This window comes from Xiphophorus couchianus, chromosome 20 (genome assembly GCF_001444195.1).
Source record: "Xiphophorus couchianus chromosome 20, X_couchianus-1.0, whole genome shotgun sequence".
In the NCBI taxonomy this organism is placed as follows: Eukaryota; Metazoa; Chordata; class Actinopteri; order Cyprinodontiformes; family Poeciliidae; genus Xiphophorus; species Xiphophorus couchianus.
In genome coordinates, this window is record NC_040247.1 from 13,299,956 (window position 1) to 13,312,149 (window position 12,194).

Sequence of the window (12,194 nt, forward strand, 5' to 3'; positions counted from 1 at the left end):
GTTACACCGAGGGCTGCCAGTTACTGAGATTATAACGGCCGCTGCTGTCCATCGCCGCCATCTTCCCTCATTAAAAGTTACACAATAAAATGACACGTTTGGTTTCTTTCCTTGTCTGTTTGTGCAGCCAGTCGGGCAGCATTCTATGACCATTTTTAAGTTGAAATCAACAAAATAAAAGTGACATCAGCCTACCGGATGCTTGTTTTTTTTTCTTCTTCTTCTTCTTCTTTTCCTTTTTTATGGCGGTTGGCAAACAACTTTTAGATGTGCATTACCGCCATCTACTGGAATGGAGTGTGGATCGGGACGCTAACTATATACACCCCCCTCAAAACAAAACAAAACAATAAAATAAAAAAATAAAAAATAATAATAATAATAAAATAACAACACTTAAATCTTTTCTATCAATTTTGTTTTCTTAAGATAAGTAATTAAATAACTTATATCTTTAGAATTAGAAATTTTTCCCAAAATATCTTGTAAATTTAACTGTAATTTATTTTCTTGTAACCGGCAAACTAATTTCCTTCTCTCAACAGAATATTTGGTACAGAACAACAAAACATGTTTTACTGTCTCTTCTTGACCACAAAAATCACAACTTCCAGTTCGATGCTTTCCTATTTTAAATAAATTACTGTTTAACCTTGTATGTCCAAAACGCAACCTAGATATAACTGTTTCCTCTTTTCTATTTCGTTCCGTTCTCCTCATTGCACCAACTTTTCTTTGAATACTGTACATCCATCTACCAGTTCTATCTTCCTCCCACTGTCTCTGCCATCTTTCCTTAACCTTTTGTTTAATAATAGATTTGATTTCTTCTCTACTAAATGGAACTAATATATCAATATCACTATATTTTGAAGCTAGTTTCGCATATTTATCAGCCAACTCATTCCCTCTTATTCCTATATGTGATGGTATCCATGTAAATATAACTAATAACCCCATTGCTTGAATTCTATATGTTATTAACTGAATTTCTAATAAAAGATCCGGTCTACTAATAGCATGATTATTTTTTAATGAATATAAAGAAGAACTTGAATCAGAGCATACTATGCTTCTTAATGGACGGACTTCCTCAATCCATCCTAAAGCTAAAATAATTCCCATCATCTCTCCAGTATAAACTGATACTCCATCAGTAATTCTTTTACATTTTTTAACTTTGAATTCTGGAACAATGAAAGATACCCCATTACTGCTATTTGAGTTTTTAGATGCATCTGTAAAAACTTGGACATATCCATAGTACTTACTGTCTAAATATGATTGAACCAAATATGGATCTGAAATGTTTTCTCCTTTCCTTTTCTCCAACAAAGTTAAATCAACAACATTATTATGAAATAGAGACGGATAAACTGGTGAAAGAGGAACTGTTTGACTAATGTTTATATCAGATAAACCAAAATCTTTTATAACATTTTCTATCTCCCATCCAAAAGAATTTAATTTCTTCTTTTCTTTTTCCCAACTAGATTTTAAAATGTCTTGACATGGATGATTTCCATCATGGCCCTTTAAATTACACCAATAATTGGACTTTAACTGTAATCTTCTGAGATTAAGTGGCATCTCTCCCATTTCTATTAGCAAAGCTGACGTTGGAGTTGTTCTAACTGCTCCTGTACATAACCTCAAGGCTTGATACTGAATACTATCTAATTTTTTTAATAGTGTTTCTGATGCTGACCCAAATACAATACTTCCATAATCAAATACAGACCTTATTAACCCAGTATATATTGATTTCAATGCCTTCCTCTCAGCACCCCATTCACTTCCCACCAAACACCTCATTACATTTAAAACTCTCTTACATTTATTCACTACTTTTTGAATATGATTTTTCCAAGTAAGTTTTTCATCCAACCATAAACCCAAAAACTTAAATTCCCTTACCCTTTCTAATTCATGATTATATAGTTGCAGTTTTAAATTTTCAGATGCTTTCTTCCTTGTAAAAAATAAAGTCTTTGTTTTGTCTATAGAAATTTTAAATCCCCATTTAAATGACCAGTCTTCTATAATTCTAATTGCTTCTTGTATCTTTTTAACAATAAACTTTAAATTTTTTCCCCTCTTCCATATTGCTCCATCATCAGCAAATAAAGAACACCCCATTCCACTTTCCAAATTGTCAAACATATCATTAATCATAATAGAAAAAAACAAGGGACTCACTATACTTCCCTGAGGTGTACCATTCTCAACAAAAAACTTTTCTGACAATTGTTGTCCTATTCTTACTTGTATTGATCTATCTTGTAAAAAATCTTTTATCCAATAAAACATTGATCCATTAATTCCCATTTTTTTCAATTTAATTAAAAATCCATCTTTCCACATCATATCATAAGCTTTCTCTATATCAAAGAAAACAGCCACTACACTCTCCTTGTTAACGTGCCCTTTTCTGATTTCATGTTCTAAACATAATAAAGGATCCATAGTGCTTCTCCCTTTTCTAAATCCACTTTGACATTTTGATAAATATCCCCTCTTTTCAACAAAATAGCTCAATCTTTCATTTACCATTCTCTCCATTATTTTACAAATATGAGAAGTTAAAGCAATGGGTCTGTAACTTGCTGGGTTTGACTGATCTTTACCTGGCTTTAAGATTGGAACTATGATTGCTTCTTTCTATGCCAGAGGTAAAATACCCACTTCCCATATCTTATTATAGAATTCCAATAAAACCTTCTTAGATGAATTGCTAAGCTTATTAACCATAATATAAGAAATATTATCTTTTCCTGGAGATGAATTTTTTGATTTTCCTAAGGCATTGTTTAATTCAAATAAAGAAAAGGGACTATTCAATAAATCATTATTTCTTACATTTTCTTCTAATAAATTTACATTTTCATTAATTGTACAATTTCTTCTGCGGTTTTCTTCTGCGCTTAAATTATTACAACTATGAACTTTAACAAATTTTTTAACTAACATATTTGCTTTCTCCTCCTCAGTCACAGCAATAACATTTCCATCTTTCAAAACTGGATATCCATATTCCCTTCTAATTCCATTCATTCTCTTTAGCATTCCCCAGACTTTTGAAATCTTTGTTTCCCTACCTACAGAATCACAAAAATTACTCCAATAAACCTTTTTTGCATTTTTCACCGTTCTTTTAACCAGAGCTTGTGACCTTTTATATTCAATAAAATTCTGAAAATTCTGATTTCTCTTTAACAATCTAAAAGCTTTATTTCGATATTTAATTGCACCATCACATTCCTTCGTCCACCATGGAACAATTTTCTTCTTATATTTTCCTTTTTTCCTTTGGATTGTTTCTCGAGCAGCCCCTAAAATGGCCTCACAAATAGAAGAATTTACCATATCAACATCCAAATCTATATTAACTTTTTGCATCTCTTCATCATTTATTATTTTATATTTTTCCCAATCAACATTTCCAAATATCCATCTTTCTAAGTTCTCATTAACAATTTTTCCTATTTCTTTACCAATTTCAATAATTATAGGGTAGTGATCACTACCTATAGTTGATTCTCTCAATATTTTCCACTTACTAATCCCAGCCAAATTCTTTGAAACTAAAGTTAAATCTAACGCTGACTCTGATCCATTTCTAATATTAATTCTCGTCCCTTCTCCATTATTAAGACAAACCAAATGTTTTCTATCCATTATTTCTTCCACCACTTCTCCATTTGCATCATTCCTATTACCCCACAAAGTACTATAAGCATTGAAATCTCCACAGCAAATGAACTTTCTTCCTATATTTTTAAACATTTCCTCCATTTCATCTAAATCCAATTTTTTACACGGATTATAAAAATTTAATATATTAATACTTTCTTTATTAATCCAAATATCCACAGATAACCATTCTAGTGAAGCTCCTTTTCCTAAAAATCTATACTGTATTCCTTGTTTTATAAATATTACACATCCTCCTCCACTTTCTTGTTCCCTATCTCTTCTAATACTATTATACCCTCTTATGACAAAATCTAACTCTGGTTTAAGCCATGTTTCTTGAATACAAATAATATCTGGTTTATTTTTCAAATAGTTTAAATATCCTTTAAATTCTTGTCCATTTGCTAACAAACTTCTTGCATTCCATTGTAAAATAAGCATTAAATTCTTCCTCCACCTTGCTTCCCATCTATTTCAAGCCTTTTATTTATCAACTCCCAAGATAAATCCTTCACAGCTAGAAATTTTTCTGCACCTTTCACTATAATCTTGATTTTTTCAGTTTTCTGTTTCACTTGATCAGTACAATTAATAACATAAGCCATGAATAAAATTAATTTATCCATTGTAATTTCCATTCCTGACATTGTTTTTTGACTTGATTCACGATTTGGACTAGAAGACACTTGCTGATTTTTCTGAACTATTTTTTTTTCTTGAACACTTTTTGCTGCCTCTGCATAAGAAATGTTTTTAACTACTTTCAGCTGTTGAATTTCTGCTGCCTTTTTCCTTGCTTCACACCCTCCATATGCTACATTATGCTGACCACCACAGTTACAACATTTCAACTGTACATCTGCTCCACATTCATCATATCGATGATCTTCACCACATTTAGCACATCTTTGCTTCCCTTTACACACTGATGCAATGTGACCATACCTTTGACATTTGTAACAGCGCAAGGGAGGAGGAATATAAGGTCTAACAGGAAAACTCAAGAACCCAATTTTCACTTTATCAGGAAGAACATCACCTTGAAATTCCAGAAGTATCGAAAAACTTTCTATTTTCTCCCCATCCACAGATTTTAACAATCTTTTCAATCTCCGCACTTCACCACCATGTATATTTCTTTTAAGTTTTTCTAAATCTTCCTCAAGCGGAATACCTGTGATTACACCACGTGATACTCTGTTTTCTCCAACAATTTTCTTTTCACTCACAACCTTTTTACAAATGTTATCAATCTGCATGCTTTTATTCTTTTGTTCTTCAGACTTACATTTTATCAACATATTACCATCTCGCAAGATTTTTACAAACTCAACCTCCCCTATTTTCTTTTTTATTTCTCTAGACACTGCTATCGGACTGAGGTTTATGTTCATATCTTCCTTCCTGAATTTAAGTATTACCTTAAACTCCTCATTTACCATTTTCCTCCTAGCCACTCTGTTTTCTTCATCTGAACTATATTCTTCTAAACTTCTCTTACTATTTAGGTTACCAATCTCTCTATCATCTTTCGAAACTTTTTCCTTCCCTCTACCCCTTCCTCTACCTACCGTAGTCCATTCGTCAAAATCCATATCATCTTCATCACCACCCCCATCTACCTTTGTGGTCATCCCAATCCAGTCACACTCCAGTTTATGCCAACCGCCAAAATAACAAAACCCTTTGTAAAGTTGTTTCAAAAACTCTCGCTGCTCGAAAACGCCTGCTGCACCCTCGACGCCTTTCTTCTTCTTCTTCTTCTTGTTAAAATTTATTGGCGGTTGGCAAAAAACGTTGGGTGAGCATTACCGCCACCAACTGGTAAGGAGTGTGGACCACATGACAACAACAAAAAAAAAAATCTATATCCTATTATAGAACTTACTCTGTTTCTAACAATCAAATATAGCCTGATGTCCTCCGCTTCCCGAGTCCTTTTGCAGTAAATCGACATTATCAAATTTCATTTTCATATTAGTGAGGTTCCTTATTAACTTGTTTCTCTGAATCAGATAATGCAACTTAAAATAACACGCTCCAGTGTCTCATCTTCCCCACAGTCACATTTCTCTGTCTGATGTTTCCCTATCAAAAATAGTGATCTATTTAGACCAGTGTGACCGATTCTAAGTCGCGAAAAATTATCTCTTCTCTCCTGTTTCTTTCTGTTTTTCCTCATCTGTCCAATTCTCTTTTGGATTTTATAAAACTTCCTTCCTTTCTTTTCTTTTCTTCTGTGAAATTTATCTTTGTTCTTCTTTTCTAATCATGAAAAATCAACTTCAGCATCAGGAGGTATCCATGGTGGTACTGCAGGTAATAAAACTGTCTGACGTGTATTTAACTGATTTAAATTAATTTCACTAACTTTAGAGTTTATTATCCATCCAAAGCTCTTTAATTGTTTTTTTGTGTTGTTTTTTTGACAGTGCGTCGGTTGTTTTGACGTCATGGCAGAGTGGGCGGAGTTCTGGACAGCGTGACGTCACGTGCAAAGGGTCAATAGTAGCTTCAAATGTGTACAGTTGAGAATTTCCTTTTCAGTTCTTTAAAAAAAACATTTCAGAATATCAACATATCAAATAATTTAATATACTGACTGATGTTCTAAAAAGAAAAATATTTTTAAAATTATTAAACCTAATGAGAGCAGAGCAGCAGCAGCTTTAGGGTGGACGGACATTTGCAGAGTTTCTGTTTGTTTTTTTTCCATTGCAGTGCCTGATATTATTAAACAAATGATGGTGCAGAAAGGTCAAGTCTTGATGGTTCCCTGCATGAGACAAAACCCTAAATATCACAAGTTTAAACAAATATAAATAATAAGACAACACAGCGGACTGTAAGCTTTGCTTCCATGTAGTCAGATTTGCCTATAGGCTTTTTAAAATGGTCTTTAAATGGTTTTTCTCAGAATTGGGCTTTTTTTTTCTAACACATTTACTTTCCAGTGACTATTTTGAAGTAAATGTTATTTTGTTTGTTTATGTGTCTATTAAGCCTTTTAACTTTGACCTTATCCAGGCATAACGAGCTCCAGGCATAAAGATGAACCTATATGAATCTAGGTTCATCTAAGTTTAACCTAGACTCAAATTAGATGATTAGATTTCACTCCCTTCAACATCTTCACACACTGTAATGCTACAACATATAAAAACTCATTTATTTCATAGGTGTTTTGCAACACGATCACAGCAAATAAATTCACACAGAGATATAATATAATATATATAAAAAGTAACAATAAAGAATAAGAATATTGTACAGTTAGGGCAAAATTACAACATAAATACTGGATATATAGTTATAAAAATTATTAACACCAGTCCAAACAAATGAGAAACTGAGGTTATTAATTAAAAATGTTAAAATCTGAATATGTGTTTGAGCATCAAGAGACAAACTATTTACAATTAGTGAAGTTGTACAGATGGCAGCGTGGATGTAAACAGTTATTGAGTTTATTGGTAGCAGTGATACTTTTAAAGTCTAATGGTCTAAAAGTCGCGATTATGAAGATAGGAGGAAATTGTTTTTAACTTTTTTTTTATTACAAAAAATGACGACATTTGTCTCTCCCTTTTCTCTGACATCTTTAAATAAAATATGGGTCACCTAATTCCCTTCAGAGGTCATTTAATTTGTAAACAGAGTCCAGGCGTGTGATTTAATCTCAGTTTAATCCAGCTGTTCGGCGAAGGTTTGTTTAGAGAACATTAGAGAAGAAACAACATCATGTCACAGATAAAGTCCATGAAAAGTCTAAAATAGGCTTATGTTACTAAAACAATATACCAAACAAAGAACGTTTATTAAAATACATTTCAATGAATCATCTGAAAAAGGAAAGATTCTTCTATGACTTCAGATTGACCTAAAAATAAACTTTCAGACACTTTATTATCTGCTGAATAGTATTTAGTCCTTATATTTCTACTTCTTTTATGCCATAATTTGCTCACTTTGATCATTTTTTATGAGCAAAAACACAAAACCTTACAAGTTAGTTTTGTCTTATTTCAAGTGCAGTAAGATATTTGCACTAAACTAGACAAAAATACTTGTTGAGATTTAGTGTTTTTTTTGCAGTGCACAGCTTCATACACAGTTACGATGGGTCAAAAAGACTAAAAACTAATTTTAAAAAAAACTTTAAAAAGTCTGCAAAAAAACATAAAGTAGAAGGACTTGAACAGATTGCAAGAAAATCTGGATTTCTGAAAACTAAAGGTCTAAAACTTTGTATAAAAACACATCTTTTATTCTGTTGCTAAAACAGCTTTAACGAATGCCATTCGTATTTTTGCTATCACTGAATTAAAAAAAAAAAAAGACACGAATGTGATGATTGTGGTTTAAAAACATCCAACACACCTGAAAACATTAACTATTTATTTAAAACGAGATCAACTGATCTACTCCTTATGGAGAGACCTAAAATCTGGCTCATGCTGTGAATAATAGTTAAAGCTCTACAATTTCAGCTCTAGTGGAAAAATGTCCAAACTTCATCCAAAACCTGAAGGAGTTTTTTTGAAAAAAGCAGAGAGAAATATTTGACATATTCTCTGAATCGGCCACAGTAAGCTGAAAATCATGAACAAACACTTTGTGTTGCTGAAAGCCATTTCAGTCCAGCCAATCCTCTGACTAACCGTCTGCTGATGAATACGTTTCTTTTCTCTCCTAACTCACCAAGGATGAATTTCTGCAGCTGATTCTAAGCACCGACCAATTTTCTCAGAATTTCCTTGACTTTTTTTTTGTTTTGTTTTGTTTTGTTTTGTTTAACACAGAGGGAGGAGATTGTTTTTCAGTGAGTCCCGACAGCACCCAGTTCTCAGTAAGTTCTAGGTAAAGGGAGGGTGTTTACGTGTGAAAAGTTAGACGCATTCAAGTCAAGAGCAAGCGAGCGCGGCCTTGGGTTTCTGGTGGCGTTTTAACCGGCAACCGTCTGGTGGTGCAAAGTGGAAAATTACAAGACAAAGTTGCACAAGGAGGAGGAGGAGGAAACTTTGAGAAAGTGTTGCAAATTGTGATAAGTTATTAAAGATATCTCATATAATAGGCTTTTTGTGCATGAAGTGCAATACACAAGGCTTAAATTGTTGGAAAAAAATAGGTTATAAGGTGATTAAAAAGTTGGTGATTCATTTTAATACACAAAATGTTTTCAAGATCATATCTGCAGAACAAACGCTTTAAAATTTTGCTATAGCAACTTAAAAAAGTTTAATTAAAGTGAATGTAGTGGAGTTTTCAGAGAAAAGTTGAATAATAAAATAAATTTTTATCTACTTTAGAGTAAATCGAACTCAGATTTCTCAAGTCACTGTGTAAGCACCACTCTAATGCAAAATAAAATGCATCTTAATGAGTGTTTTTGTTGAATTATTACACACAAATGAACAAGTCTGCAGTTACCTCCTTTGCTTGTGCATCATTTTTCTTACCACATGTTTACCTTCCACTCAAATTTCTATTAACATGCTAAACAAGTAACTTTTATAGCCCATTTGTTGCTCAACCTTACTTGTGGAGGTTGTCTCTTTCTGCTCGATATCCGTCAAGTTGACACATGTCTCCATTACAGTAGCGCGCCTCTATTTTTAATTTATCTCATGCAATACTCCAGTTTTCTGAGAATCTGGGTTTCAGATATCATTAGTTGTATCAGGATCCACTTGAACAGCATGAGGATGAACATGAATCAAGCTATAATATGGAATAATATCCTGCAAACCTGGAAGAATTGCGTATATTTTAGAACAAAAAGCGATCCCAGGCCTTTGCTTCAGGTCTGAACTGCAGCAGAAATGATTAGTCTGTAACTATTACCTGCTGTTTTAACTCGATTCAAGCAGCTAGACAATAAAACCAGCAGATGTTGACATTCAGGCTGCTGGAGCCAGATTCCTTCCGTCTTCCAGGAAAAGCACATTAAATATTTTCGCGAACAGGAAGAGAATTTAAGACGGAGGAGCGTTTTATGGGCTCTTTTATTTTTTTTTTGCTGCCTGCTGGCTTTCTAGAAACAACTTTCAGGAGTAAAAAAGAAAGTCCGTCTGCATGCAGGGAACTCAGAGCAGATACAACAATCACAAAACGTCCTGGTTGAACCTAAAGTTCAGAGGTGCTCTGCTTATCTTCTGCTTCTGCACATCATTGTCATGTGAGCACAAATAAATTTCACCGCGCTCACTCAGAAATGCAACACTAAGCTGATGTAATCAGGATTAAATCTGTGATTTTATCCTAAGGAGCACATTTAAAGTCAACCATGCCACGTTCTTTTTAATTGTTTATTTTTTTGGGGGGGGGGTGTAAGTACATTGTCCCCATTTGTTAATGTTCTTTTTCCTTTGTGAACCACAAAAGAAAATATTTGCTCAGTGACATCCTGTAGGGATAGATAAAGTCCACAAGACTTCTTAGAAATACACTCATTCCAAAATTCCTGGGACGAGGTTGAGATTCCTCTCGCTGAGGTCAGGAGACTTTTATGAATTTCGCTCTACATCTGAGCTTCAATCCATTGTATTACATGTCTGCAGGCAAAATGTTTTAAATATACAATCAACAGGAGCCTTCATTTGTAACAACAAAGAACATTATTTAGTGAAAAAATACAGCAAATGTAATGAATATCTATGGATAAAAGAATAAAACCAGCAGGAACAAATCTATTTGGGGCTTATTTAGCTTGATACAGTGTAAATAATAGTGGCTGTCTACTATAGAAGACTAAATATCCTAGATTACCTGGAATGGGATGTCAGGAGAGATAAAATGAGCACTTTGAGTAGTCCTAAATCATTCCAAGAATGGGTCACACGTGTTAATACATAAACCATATTCCAATAGAAATCCACAAAGTGGCCCATATTACAGCGTAAACGACATTTTCTCGGGCCTAACAGTAGACTACAGGCTATTGTTACAACAACAACCTGTTTTCGCGAACGTAATTTGCTCTGAAGCTCCGCGAAAAGCTCCAGCCCTATTTTTCCAAACAGGATCGAGGGAAATCTATATAACTGGAAATAGCCTGAGCGCATTCCTATTATCTTTAATGTCGAGGCGGTGAATTCCCAGAATAAGGGCTCTGTCAGGGCCGCCCGGCGGGGCGGAGCCAGGCCCCGCAATTATTCCTGGAAAGCCGGTAGGCAGAAGCTGCTTGGCGGTTCCTGGGAGCGACGCGCGCGCCAGCTCTCCAGCGACGAGAGCGGAGCCGCGCGAGACACCAGGAAGAGGAAAGGAGAGAGGTGAATTTGTATGGCAGGCCGTTTTAACATGAATTCGGTTTCATCTGACTAGCCGCATTTGACATGAAGGAGGCAACATGCGAAAGTGGAGAAAACCCCGACAAACAAACAGTGTTATAGTAACAGAAGTAGCGGGAAAAAATGTTCAGTCACTTTTGCCTTACCAGCCAACACTGAGGAAAGAAATTTCTCTTCTACATCTCCTACATCAGGTCTGCTATTAGCGGGAAACAACAGTGAAATCACCTATAAAGCCCAAGAGGAAAAATGTTGAGGGACACAAAGTCTCATTGGATGTGAGTGTGAACGCAGTCAGGTGCATTTTGCACATACAAAACGGGGTGAGTAGTGACTTAAATAAAATCTGCTCTCAGGAAAATGCTTACAAATAAACAGTAGCAGCCCTGTCCAGGTTGCTGGACAACACCTTTCTTCCGTTGACCATTGGAGAAAGGCACCAGCACCCCTCTCGACCCCATTGCTGTATTTAACTGTAAATACCGCAGTTACTGCAGCACATGTTTTCATGCTGCCATAGAGCTACCAATGGAATTTACACACATAAAAGAATCAAGCAACACTAGCTTCACTTATTAATCTTTGATTTGACTATCAGTAAGTGTCATTATGACAAAAAAAATGGGATGTTTACGACCAGTTACCTTCTGCAGAACATGTGGAATTTGCCGTTAATCGCAGTTTCAGGTCGGCTGCAGACCTTAATCCATTTCTTGCATTAATTCAGACTCAGTTTGGGATTTGGAAGTTTAATAAATTACATTCCACCCTCTATACACTCTGGATAACGGCTGTCAGGATTGCACATTCCCCACTGACACCGTTGGACCATGACTTCCTATTTTTTCCTTTAAATCTGTCTAACAGCAACATGCTTGAGGTTCAGTTTCTCCAGATAAGGGGCGTGTACTTCAGGACAAATTGCGACCACTGATTGGTCAGTTGATAACAAAAGCCCCCTTAATGATTCACGGAGAATTGACAGAGCCAGCGTCATGTTAATTACATTCTAGGTGTCTAAAGATTTTTACTAAATCCGGAATGGTAATGTATAATATCTGCATGTACATTCTGATCTGACTGGTAAGAATAATAATTCACAATATCGTCAATTACATTTTGACGAGTCAAAATTCCTCTCAACATAACTCAAGCGACGGGACACAGCTAATCCATCTAAAACCTGATGATCAATTATTTATTTTTTCC